The sequence below is a fragment of the Nicotiana attenuata genome, unplaced genomic scaffold (genome assembly GCF_001879085.1).
Source record: "Nicotiana attenuata strain UT unplaced genomic scaffold, NIATTr2, whole genome shotgun sequence".
Lineage (NCBI taxonomy): Eukaryota > Viridiplantae > Streptophyta > Magnoliopsida > Solanales > Solanaceae > Nicotiana > Nicotiana attenuata.
The window spans coordinates 9,639-23,796 of NW_017672009.1; the positions used below are offsets into that span (position 1 = coordinate 9,639).

A 14,158-nucleotide genomic window follows, 5' to 3' on the forward strand; every position below is an offset into this window, starting at 1 on the left:
GTGCCCAGTCATATAGTGCACCCTCAGGCACAGGAGGTGCCAGTTCTCTGGCATTTAAGCCAACTTGCTCATTCCTGACGTTTCCGTTGGGGTCGTTTACATCTCCCATGTCAATTTCGAATTTGTGTGTTTGTTGGGATTTTTGAAGTCTTTTGTTGGCACGGTTCAATGTCCCGAATGTTTTCTCGGGGTCTAAGAGTCCTTCAAGTAGTTCTCCAGTCCTCGTAGAATTTCTAGGCATACACCTGTGTGACCAGATCAACAACCGTCAAAATTTCAATGAAAAATTGGGTAGAGAGAAAACTGACCACACTAAGAATTTTTGTATTTCTATCAATAGTAATTGATAATTCCGTTAATTCCCCGGCAACGGCGCCAAAATTTGATCACGCCCAACTATGCCTTATAAAAAGGACAATGCAGACGTTGCAAATATAACCTGAGTATTGTGCCCAGAGTCGAATCCACAGAGAATTAACTTATCAATCACTATCATTAGACCTACTAAACTCTTTAGAATCAATTTCCAAACGTTGAGAATCACAGTTGATGGTGTTTTTAATAACTAAGATTAACAGTAACTAATAGCTACAAATTAAAGATGCTAAGCTGTAAACAATAATGAGAAAGTGCTAAGGTAATGATTTCCCCTATTGATGGAATTTCTTCTGTTTATGTTTCCTACAAATTCACCAACACATCTCTATCAATCATGAATGCTCTTCTTACCGTAAATCTCTCCCGAGTAATCACAGTAATTTACTAGTTGCACTCTCCCGAGATACACTAGCTTGCTTTATTTAACACAATTCACTTTAGATTACACCCAAGGCTTCGCTATCCCTAATCCCGCCTTTAAACCCTCGGTTATTGATCCCTCATATACTTTGGGAGTGGTGTTGTTCAACAATTACCTAAATATGCACTCTCTCCCGAGTTATGCACACTAAATAGGCACGGTTAATTGAGGATCCTGTCAATTAACTACAACAAACACATAGTTGAACAAATAGAGATTGGAACTAGCAATTTGTATTCACATAAACAAGAAGTTCATCCCCAATAGGTTCCATCAAAACCTTAGACAAAGGATTTAGCTACTCATAACTATGGGTAAACAAACTAAAACAATATTCATCATAAAACTTGCAAGAAAAATCAAAGAAAAGAAGAAAGATGTTTTGGGTGATCTCTCACAATTGTTTTCCTTGCTAAAATATTCTCCAATACAATCCTTCCTCCTTTGGGCGAAGTCTAGTATTTAAAATAGGGTTTTGGGCTAAAAATCCCGTGTTTTGCACTTAAGTCCCTGAACTTTTCCGCCTCTGCCGCGGTTCTGCCGCGGTCGCGGTCAAACCGCGGCCACACACCTTCTCTGAATCTCAACTTATCCGCGACCGTCTTCTACCGCGGTTGTGCCGCGGTCGCGGTGGAACCGCGACAGTCCTTCTTCAGGCCTGGCTTGAGCTGCTTCGCTTGGTTCACTTGGCAAAATTTTACGATTGGACTCTTTTTCTCCATATTTGATCCCAAAAGTACTCCATAGCCTTCTCTTGTCATATATCACCTGCAAAGCATGAAAAACACTAATCAGAGCATTTTGTTATCACTTTTATCATCAAAACTATACAAGAAGGTGGTTCTTTAGGGCCTAATTATAGTTAAATTCACCTATTATCACCCTCCATAATAGTATTGGCTTGATATTAACATTGTTTGGTTGGGAAATAATTTAAATATATAAATTATAATATAGGAATTAGAAATGCGAGGATTAATATGTAAGAATGATAATGTAAATATTACTTTTTATCGAACGCTTGATTCTTTGTATTAAGAACTATAAGAATGGTGCATGATTCCCCATGTAACAACTAACGCCTGATTCTATATAATTCGATTCACATATCACTCTCTTCCACGAAAATATTCATATGAAATTGGCAGGTTATAGAGTATAAAGATAATGATCACATTTGACAACAATCAGTATAAGTAGTAGCCTAGTAGGTGCGTACAAATTTTAGCTACATTTGGAATAGACTTTTAATGTCGACGTTCTGTAATTAGAGTGAAATATTAGTCCTATATGATTAAAAAAATTAAACGAAAAGGATATAAATATAAATCACGTGGAAAAAAAAAAGGCCGTCTAAAATGCTTGGATTATCAAATTTATGTAACCTTAACAAATATAAATATGATATAAACTCAAATTCATGCATACATAGCAAATGAATATTACGATAAAAAAAAAATTATTCATACCGGAAATATTACTAATTGAGATTAAAGTTTAATCACATACCTACATAAAATTTATGTTATTACTCGATAGTATATAAGATACTAATATAGTTCTAAAATTGGACTAGATATAACATAAAAATATACTGAAAATACAGTTTAATTAATTCAAATCAAGGACCAAGGCTAGAATTCACTTATAATTGGGGAATATTTAAAACGGAAAAGGGTTCAAAATGCCCCTAAACTATTGGAAAAGGTTTAAAAATACCCTTCATCCACCTATTGGGCTAAAAATACCCCTCCATCCACCTTTTTGGTTCACTTATGCCCTTTGACCATTAGGTCAATGCTGAATTAAAAATAATTACTTAAAAAAATATTTTTGTTTTTTTAATCTAATGCACTAGTAGTCCACTAATTTAGTAAAGTCTTCTTCTTCTTTTTTCAGTTTTTACAAAAAACAATTCAGTTTTTACAAAAAAAATANTTACAAAAAAAATATTTTTTTTTCATTTTTTTGGGGGTTTTAAAGCATTTTTCTGTAAAAACTGAAATTTTTTTTGTAAAAATAGAAAAAATTGTTCTTAATAAAATATTTTCGTTTTTTAAAAACTGAAAAATATATTTTCAACAAAATATTTTTGTTTTTGAAAAATATTTTTTTTTCATTTTTTTAAAGAATTTTTTTTTGTAAAAACTGGAAAAACAAATTTGTAAAAACTGAAAAAAATATTTTCGTTTTTTAACAAAATATTTTTGTTTTTTAAAAACTGAAATTTCAAAAAAAAATGAAAAAATATTTTTCAGAAATGAAAATATTTTTTTGAAAATATTATTTTAGATTTTAGAAAATGAAAATATTTTTGTTAATAACAAATTTTTTTCTGTTTTTACAAAAAAAAATACTTTAAAAAAACTGAAAAAATGAAAAAAAAATTTTTTTTTGTGAAAACTGAAAAAAGAAGAAGTAGACTTTACTAAATTAGTGGAGGACTATTGGTGCATTAGTTTAAAAAATAAAAATATTTTGCAAAATATTTTTTTAAGTAATTATTTTTAATTCAGCATTGACCTAACGGTCAAAGGGCATAAGTCAACCAAAAAGGTGGATAGAGGGATATTTTTAGCCCAATAGGTGGATGAAGGGTATGTTTAAACCTTTTCCAATAATTTAGGAGCATTTTGAACCTTTTTCCGTATTTAAAAAAAAAAATGACGATTCACGAATCCCGACGTATCAAACGTCTGATTCTGTTTTATATATTCTTCATTACTTACAGTCACATATCCGTCTTTCCTTCTAAAATATTTCTTCCTTTCCAAGTCAAAAAAAATGGCAGGTATTTGCAATATACTTGGCAACATTCCTGTCTTCCACGCTGTATGCATTGGCATATCTGGGTTAGTGAGCTGTTGTGGAATCGTTCCCCTGGTTTTGCATTATGTGACCAAAACCATCCACCTTCCAATATTTATGATTGTTATGTACTTTGTCTTGGCTATTGGTAGCGGAATCTCTCTCCTTCTTTCAGCTTTTAATTTAGTTAAAGATTGGATAAAGGCTTCAGCACCTGAGGAGGAGGTTGCCCCACCTGAGCAGGAACTCCCACAGGTATGTATCAAAAACCCATTCTCACGTTCGTCCCTTACTATATATCATCTCCTAGCTATTTGGTGAGAAATAAGTTGAATGTTTTTTTTTAATTTTGGTGAAAAGGTTAGTAGCAGATATAGAATCTTGCTTACTACCCTTTGTTTCATGCTTATAACTGTATACGGTATGTTTGTTGGTTGCTTGCTCTATTTATTTTGTTGGGTTCTCTTGTTCTTCTCTACTCTGATGTATTTGAGAAACTTCAATTTATTCATTATAGATATTCTTTTTATTTATTGAGTGTACCGTATATGTGTTGGTTGCTTTCTCTATTTATTTTGTTGGGTTATCTGCTCTAAAAGGTTGTTTTTTTCTGCTCTGATGTATTTGAGAAACTTCAGTTTATTCATTCTAGATATTGTTCCTTGGATTGTGAAAATGGTATTGGCCATGGTACTTATAACATTTCTATTTTTCTCGAATGAATGCAGTTCCCAGGTGCGCCTGAGCCATGATTTCAAGTTGCTGATGCTGTCATTGTTAGGGGATGTGTCAACTAGCTAAAGGTTTAATTTGCAGAAGTTTAGTTGATGTAGTGTAAGAATGCTTTATTTGCTGAAGTTTAAGCGTAAGAATGTATAATTTGCTGAAGTTTAAGCGTAAGAATGTTTAATTTGCTGAAGTTTAATTAACGTGCATGGTGTAAGATGTTTTATTTGCTTTAACTTCACAAAATTTGTGGCTGAATGCTTGCTTTAGCTATTACATGAGTTACATTCTGATGTTCCAACTCTTACAGTGCATCGTTCAAATTCGTTTGTTTTTTAGTATTAATCCTTCAGACTCATGAACTTAGTACGTCCTCTGGAATGAACATCTGGTGTATCCCTTTTTGTGTAGTACTACTACTACCCTAGAAATTTGCAGCACCATTGTACCTCTGAATTCGTATTTGGACTTATCCACTGCTGTTGTTGTCAGGGAAACAGTACCATGCAATTGGGATGATCATTTTCTTTCCAAGGAACGAATTTCATAATTTTTATATGTTAATAGTAAGATTTAGGCATTGGTTTTGGTTTATGTGACATATACTAGCCACGAAGTTTAAAGAAAAAAAAAGAGAAAACTTTAAAACTTATGGTGTAAAATGAGGCACATATATTTTGTGTGGCTATAAATCATTACATAAAGGTAAAAAAATTTCAAATATAGAAATAGATCATTCTTTTTGACACGGACTAAAAAGAAAATAGGTTCATAAATTGAAACGGATGTGGAGTATAAAACTAAGGCATCATGCTTTTCCCGAAATTCATTGAGAGTATGTGAATTATTAGTTTATCTAAGATTTCACTTTAATTCCTTTGAACTTGATAAAGATGAATAGACCACTTCTGCAATTCAACATAATCAATCTTTACTAAAGTAGTTGAATTATATATCATGGCACAAAAAATTTCCCTGGCAAATACTTAATCAGTTTTAGGCTTTTAGCTGGCCTCTCGCCCAACCAGAGCCCGTTTGGATTAGCTTTAAAAAAGTGGTTGTTCAACAAAAACAGCATTTAAGTCAAAATACAATAAGTTGGGGTTGACCATCTTATTGCTTTTGGCTTGTTTTAAGCCGTTTTTAACTTATTTTAAGTACTTTTTGGCTTTGTCAAATACTGGAAAAAAAAAAGCTAAAAAGAGCTTATAAACTGATTTGGTCAACTTAAAAGCAAATCCAAACACCCTCCAAATCTATTATTATAGTTTTTAAAATCTTCTAATAGTTGCAAACTAACTCACTGGGATATATTCAGAAAAAGAAAAAAGAGAGAGATGTTTCCTCTAAAACTGATTATGTAATAGGGATTGTATTATGTAATAGGATAATAGTCCGTTATACTAGTTTCCTCTCTAGTTTTACCAAGTGCTAGTTATAAGAATTGCCTAATTGGGATTTGGGATGCTACTACTACTTTATGAATGGAGATATAATGATGAAACTGTACAAGGAGTAAGTAACTGAGTTCGTCTTTTTACTGACTTTAATTTTCGGAACATATTAGTGCTGAGAACGTTACTGTAAAGTTGCCACTTACCAATGAATTGGTGTCCGTTCTAGAATATTTAAAATAAGATAATACCACTACAAAAAAACAGCCTAATTGCGGGGGTTATTTTTAAGGTTTGCGGCGGTTGAAAACCCCCGCAATATGTTGTTGCGGCAGTCGTTAAAACACCCATAATAATAGTCGTCGCAATCAATTTGCGGCAGTTTTTTTCTGACCGCTAGAAATACATAGCGGCGGGTAAATTGCGGCGGTTGACCCCTGCAAATCTAAAATTAAATCTTCTTAGAATAATTTTTCAATTACGAATTGCGGCAGTTTGAAACCTCCGCAAAATAATTTTAAAAGTTTTTTTTATTAGCTTATATTTAAAGCTCATGGTAGTCATAACCTCGGCAATTGATTGAATTATTTTGATTCATATATTAACGAATAAGGTGTAAATCATAATCAAAGCAAAGAAAAAATATTTTAAAGTTAAGAGAAATCAATAACGTATGGTAAAACCATAAAATATCATTAGTATTTAAAACTAAATTGTCAACATTAAGTAGCATCATTAGACTCAAAAATTAAATCACTTCAACATTCTAGCATCTGCTCCAACCACACAAATATATTGTCACAATTAATTATCTAAGACAATTACAATGAAATCAACGGTCGTCACTAGAATTACTATCACTGTATGATCTTCTTGGGTCCAAGGGCGGAAGGGGTCCACTGCCCGCATCACTTGACTGCATAAAAAGAAAAAGCAATGTATAAAAATCATGCAAGAATCGGACATTGCAAGAACTCTAGGTTCACTAAGTACTGTAAGTAAATAAGTGTAACTCTTCAAGCTTCCTTTGTACTTTAAACTCAAATATAGAGTAACATTGAAGTCTTTCTTTTCTTTACTGGGCTGAGAAAAGAAATGTTTGTGCAGATATACTTTGTTGGAGAAGTGGAAAAGTATTGGCAATGTATACAAGTCAGTAAAACCAATAATCACTAGCAATTAATAAACATGACCAAATAAAAGCTTAATTTTATATTGCATTATGCTCCTAATTTTAAAAAAATTCATGCCCAAATCAGAAATTGCAGTAACTCTAGGCTCTACAAAAATAGTACTAACCTAACCTACTCTATCTTTGCAAACAGACAAATATAAGTAAGAAAAAATTGAAGAACTTTACTTACTGTTGTAGGAGAAACCGTTGAAGGAGAAACAAAGAATCCCGCAAACTGTTCAGGTATTGTCCCTTCTTTCATTATCATATATGCCTTCAAAGCATTCATCATTTGATTATGGTTCTGTTGACATTGGGACGAACATGAACCTTCACTACTTGAAGCACTTGTACCACCAAAACAAGGTCTTACTTGTTTAAAAACTCTACTGGAGACAGGTCCTAATCCCAAACACCTCACCCTTACACTTCCAGAATGCTCTTTTTCTAGCACCTTACCAATAGCATCATTTGGAGAAATTTGAGACTCGTCTATGGTGCTTTGGCTCAAAGCTAACTCAATTTTTTCCTATACATACATAATTCATTGTCACAATTAGACTACCATGAATGCATTTGTCTAGTGTACCTTACAGATAAATACACAAAGACCATGCATATGTGTGACGACCCAAAGGGGTCATCACCTGTTTCCTCATCTGTTCCATGCTTCTGAGGCCTTTAAAACCTCATTTTTTTACTTGCCTCAATTTACGTGCGCAGTCTGGGCGCGTAGCCGGAAAGCTTTTATGTTGTATTATGTGAATTCTATGAAAAATTTGAAGAATTTTGATATTAATATGTTTAAGGTTGACTTCGGTCAACATTTTTGGTAAACGGACCCGGACCCGAGATTGGACGGTCTCGAAAGGTCCATAGAAAAATATGGGACTCGGGCATGTGCCCGGAGTCGAATTTCCGTGGCCTAGAGCCCGAGACATGAATTTTTCTGTGAAATTGTTTTTCTGAAATTATTAAGGAAAATGAAAATGAAAATTGATTAAAAGATTGTGGTATCGGGCTCGTATTTTGGTTCCGACGCCCGGTACAAGTCTTAAATATGTGTTAAGCGCTTTCTGTAAAGTTTGGTCGAAATCGGACGTCGTTTGACGTGTTTCGGACCTAAATGTCTAAAGTTGGAAGTTCATGAATTTTGAAATGAAAATGATGATCTTGAGGCTTGATTCAATGATTTTGAATTTATTTTGGTTTGAACCTCGTGTTTTGACCAAGCAGGCCCGGGGTCGGTTTTGCAAATTTTGGGCAGAATGTTGGAAAGATTATATTTGGGTATTTGGGTTGGATTGTTGAGTATTATTGATGATATTAAATCAATTGTGTATAGATACGATTGAATTGGAGCTAAATTCGAAAGGAAAGGCATTGCTTAAGGATTGAATTGGCCGTAAACCTTCGAGGTAAGTGTTTGGGTTAACCCTAGCTTGAGGGAATAGGAGTTGAATCTTGTTGCTAATTGCTATGTGATCGAGTACGATGTATAGGCATGGTGACGAGTATCTATACATTGGTGTCTAGCATGACCGTGAGTCCTTATAATGTGATTACCATGATTTGGTTGTGAACTCCGTGTTTATTGGAGGATTTCTAGTTGTTGTGAATAACATGTGAACGGTAATATGATCATTTGATTCCTGGGAGCATTGGCTCGAATTGTGATACGAATCTTGAAAGTATACGAAATGACTTGATTCTTTGGAGCGTTGGCTCAAAATAGTAAAGTGAATTAAAAGATAAGAAAAGTAAGAAAGAGAAAGCGTTGTTGATTCTTTCCCTTGCCGGGATGTTTGTCAAATATTTGCTTATGTTGTGCCCCTTAATTGTGACTGTTGTTTGGGAAGTCAGACTGTTAAATGATGTTGAGGATCGGGTTGCACGCCGCAACAATAATATATGAGGATCGGGTTGCGCGCCGCAACAATGATATATGATAAGTGATATGGGTCGGGTTGCGCGCCGCAACAATGATATATGATAAGTGATATGGGTCGGGTTGCACGCCGCAACAATGATATTGTGGAGCGGGTTGCACGCCGCAACAATGGTAATTACGGAGCGGGTTGCACGCCGCAACAATTGTTGGGGCTATGTGTGTGTATTTGAGTATTGATTCTTTATTCTTTTTGAACCTACGCTGTTTTTAGTTATCACTCTGGATTATTGTTATTATTGTAACTCCCCATAGCATGTTTCCCCTCCCATGATATTAATTACTTGGTATTCGATTTCCGCTGTATATATTTATAACTGCACAGGTTTATGTGGTGTCCAGTCTAGCCTCGTCACTACTTCGCCGGGGTTAGGCTAGACACTTACCAGCACATGGGGTCGGTTGTGCTGATGCTACACTTCTGTGCATCTTTGCACAGGTCCAGGTTTTGAGTAGCAGCAGCAGTAGTTCAGGAGCAGGCTTTCATTATCACGAGACTGAGGTAGCCTTGCAGGCGTCCGCAGGCCCGGCGTCTCTTCTCATTATTTTCTTTTAGACTGTTGCCTCCTTGTTTCGAGACAGACAACTGCTATATTTCTTTCAGACCTTTGTATTTAGTTTATTCTTAGTGGTTCGTGAGTAATGTGACACCAAATCTTGGGTAGAGGTTGTTTTGACTATTCCGCGTTTTAAATTCACCATTTTTAAGACAGACTTCCGCTATTGTTCTTATTAGACTTATGTTCTATATTGATGTTATAAACTGTTAAAGATAATTGCTAGTGATGGAAAGGTAATTAAGTTGGCTTGCCTAGCTACCACGAGTAGGCGCTATCACGACTCTGATGGTGGGAAATCCGGGTCGTGACAATATGACTTCTTAGTGATTCTGTTATCCCCATAGTCCTAAAGCTTTATGGATTCTATGCCCATGTGGAAAGAGATCTTTGCCATCTAAATTTTTCCAATGTGGAAATTTACAGAAAGAAAATGCAATGGCAATTTCCAACCTTCTTTATTCACAGAAAAAGTTCATGTTTCTCTAAAGCCCAATACATAATGACAAATTGATAACATACTTTTATATTTTTTCACCTAAATAATAAGGAACATAAAATAATCATTTGCTATTTGTAAGTAAGAATCATTTTGACTGTACAAAGTTAATAACATAGCTGCAACATCATTGGGACATTTGGACATGTTGTATTAGTATTTTTGTGGAACGTGGTTGAGTCTTGAAGTTGTGTATGGAATCGTCTGCTTTTTTCTACTTTCAGCATTTCTTTTATACATTTCCTTATTAAAATATACTTGAAACTCAATTAGAAGAACAAATAATAATATAATTACAAAGACTAGTAGAAGCAGTTACATAAGTACCTTTGTTGAATCTTTATATTGATAATCAACAAAAGAAATTCATTGATCCAGCGGAATTCCATCCGGCACATTATCAATAATCTCAGCTCTACTTTTAAGTGGGTCTTCATATGCACTCCACAAGTTAAGCTTATTTGCATCCCATTTCTTTCCAATAGATTTATAAACATGTTGTCGCGCAACTGACTTAGTTATCTTAAAGAAGAACTTGGGCTTCAAGAATAAAATATTGGTTAGCATATCTATTACATGCAAATATAAAGTTCAAAGGAAAAATTGAGATATAGTTGTCCTTCTCCAAAAAAATCCAGTGATATAGTTGTAAGAATATAGAGCCTATACCTTTATAATTTGATCGAAGACGTTGTTGAAGTATGACATTGGTAAACTCGACCATTTCTCACGGTGGATTGGAAATAAAGTGCAGTCACACGCTAAAACTCCACAAAAGCCTGAAAGTAGGCCGCGTGCATCTCCAAATGGTTCGTCCAGGTAATCAAAATCAACCATAATACGTTCTTCACACGTTAAATTTAGCACTTCTTTGACTTTCACTTTGAGCTTTTTGACATTTTTTCTGAATCTGTGTAAGAAAAGAGATCAGATGAAGCCGGGAAAGAGATGAACAATGGGTTAGAAAGGACTGCTGAATATATACTAATAGTCAACAGTATTTACCTATTGCTTCTACAGGCCAATGGCTCCCAGAACGCTTTCTAGATGCGGTCTGAATTGTTGGAGCTGGCTGTGATGACTCCTGATCTGAATTTTGCTTTTTCTGCAAACTATTGAACCTTGGCATGTCTGTAATTCAATAATGAATCCTACAGCATAAAGAATAAATTTAATAAGCAGGCAAAGCAGATCCACAAAAAGCTATCATTCACTTCTCAAATATCTAGTGGAGGATATATCTGAAACCACATGTTGGCCATTTCAAATTTCGACATAACAAATGATAGCATTCTAATACAACTAGTCCATTTCATCAGCCCGGTGCAAAAGCAAGATACCTACCCAAAAGTGCAGTAAAAAAGCAAGATAAAGAAAAACAAAATCTTAGATTCAACACTATATTCATTTTCGGAACAAGAATATCAGTTCTACAAGATAACAAAAATCCTATAGCGAGACAGAACTCTTATATCAGTCAAAATTAACCGAGATAAAGAACTAATGGAGTTAATATCACGTGATGTCCTACCAATGTAGATCATTTTGTAAACACATCTGTTTCCAAAATATTTAATTTGCCCAATAGCTAGAGCCAAGACAATATCACTACAACTATAGGTAATTTCAACAATATTTCAGCAGATACTTACAAGGATACAATTCTCTTGGACTTCAGGTCACATTTCACGCCCTTCCAGCCACATGGATCATCATCTTCTGGTCTCCAACGCGTAAGAACACCGTCTGAACTTGGTATTGCGGTCCTAAAATTAACAAATGATTGACTAGCAAAAACAAAATTAAAGCCACATGTAATTGAAAAACAAACCAAAATTACAGATTATACAAACCCAATAATGGGGAAGATGAGAGACCCATTTTGTATAAATAACATTACACAAAACCAAAAATAAGGCAGAAGAACTTACTGTAATTGAAGATACCTGTCTATTGCTATGCCAGAGTGAGTGATAGAGATGCTTATGCCACTGTATAGGGAAAAAGTGAGGAAAATCGAAGGGAAAAAGGGAAAAATGAGGAATGAGTTCAAATCTTACAAACAAAATGAGAAATTCACACAAAACTTTCGATTTTAAGAAAATTAAAGTAGAAAGAAGCATGAAATTTGAGTTAACCTCTAAAAATTGAGACCATTCCCTTGAGTTGTTGAAATACGTTAGTGAGAATTGAGAAGTGGCGGAGCTGTTTAGGTTTTGATATATTTGAGTTAATCTCTTAATATTTGTATTTTGTTTGCCAAAAAAAATGAGCAAAGCAAAAAAAGTGTGGGAAATGTTAGCGCCCAATTTTTTTTTGCAGATGGCGTAGGTTTTGAACCGCTGCTATTTTCTTATATTGTGTCGGTTAAGTAAACCCATGCTATTTAACGAAATTTGCGGGTGTTGTAACTGACCCCCGCTATTAAACCCCCGCAATTAGGCTGATTTTTTGTAGTGTACTAAGAGAAGTATTCTCGAGCCGCCGTTAGTTGAGGTGGATCAAGAAGTAGTAAAGTTCATAGCCGAAGAGTCGACATGGTTCGTGGTCGAGCTGCCAATCATGGTCGAGGTCGAGCACTTTCGATGAAGCTGTAACGGCTAGTTGTCGAAATAGGGTATTGAAGAGAATATCCGTGGATATTGCATATGTACTATTAGGGTTTACTAGAAATATGTCTCACGTAAATAAAAAAAGAAACAATGATGTGGGGCATGTGATGGTTTTGTAAGAACACACTTTGACAATAAAGATTCTCTCTCTTTGAGTAAGATACAAACATCACTTTTTCATCAAGATTCTGGTCGATATTATTCTGTCTTTCCATCAGGTCCAAGGATAATTCGAATATCCAAGATTCATGAGTCACTCATTATTGTCAGGAGGAACAATCACCCAGTTCTTCCTTTATTGGGTGAATTATTCCTCTTATTTACTCAAGTGCCATTTATTTGTTATTTATTGCTATTTAATGTCACGTTATTGTTCATACTACTTAAAATAGTTATTGCATACTGTTATAGCAGCTCCATCAGATTTGTAGACGCTTATCACTCTTTCGGAAGTTGCATCTAGAAAAATTATTACTAAGTTAACCCATAATCACATAAATTTAATTATTTGAACCAAGAGTCTGATTTTTGGTCAAACAATTTGGCACCGTCTGTGGGAATTTCCTGTAGTTAAATTCTTAGTTTCTTGTAGATCTACGACTAACAAGAGTCATTAACGTCACAAAAAACAAGATCTCCTTTCTTTGCGTACACAATCCCAACATGGCAAGTAACCAAGAATGAAGGACGAGGATAATAAATGACCTCCGGACCAACCTCATGAACGTCATCAACGAAAGCTATGAAACGGCGGACGAAGGCACAGTGCCTCCCCTGGGCAAGATGGCTCACCGCCCCCTCATTGCAGCATCACAAAGTCTTGTGGCCGGTAAGGGAGCCTCCACATCTGTGGAGGAGGAGCGCCAAAAATTGATGACGTCCACAACACACCTCACTAAGAGATATAATACGGTCGTACTAGTTAGTTACTCTTTATTTTTCCAAGTTTTTGTAGTTTCCATATATCGTTTTTGCATTGTGTCTATAATGTTTTGCGACAATAGTCCTGCAATCCCATAATACAGTTCATTTGGATGTAAAAGAATATCTAGATCTGTTTCAAGGCTATGAGTTTGCTCTGATCTTCATGCATGTTTGATTCTGTTAAAAAACATTCTCTAAATAATTTTTCAAACTTCTCTCTTCTTTGAAAGTAAATAAGTATTCCTTAATCCGAAAAGCATTACACCATCACTGAATCAACAATTTTTTTTTTACCAGGCCACCATTGTATGTTCAAATAATTTTAATTACAAAAATTGAGATTTATTATATTATCCAAGTATAAAAGTTTATTTCAAAATGAGAATTAGTAGTTTATTTATTTATTTTTTTTTTGGAAAATTATTAGAGGAAGAAGCCAATGGAAAATAAGGGTACGTAAAAGTTCCCGAAGGTCTAGAATCTTCGCCTTTTTTCTCTTTCCTTTTTATTCCTTTTAAAATTTCATTAGTATGATTTTATAACTTTTTATCTAGTTTAATTTTTGGGCTTTATCTCTGTCACACCAAAAGTTGAATGGATAACTGAAATGTTGGTTCCTCACTATTAACAAACCAGTCCCTCATAACACAAGAGCTCCTCCCCCCCCCCCCAACCCTCCCCCCCCCCCAATAAAATAAGGCTATTTTAGTTGATGAT

General features: G+C 34.7%; 1 long non-coding RNA gene across 1 annotated transcript; it reads left to right on the forward strand.

Annotated features, from left to right (window-relative positions):
* The first annotated feature begins 3,668 nt into the window (after nucleotides 1-3,668).
* LOC109211319 lies at nucleotides 3,669-4,563 on the forward strand. Its single transcript, XR_002065676.1, has 2 exons — nucleotides 3,669-3,862; nucleotides 4,336-4,563. It is a non-coding gene; the product is annotated as an uncharacterized LOC109211319 (long non-coding RNA).
* Nucleotides 4,564-14,158: the final 9,595 nt, after the last annotated feature.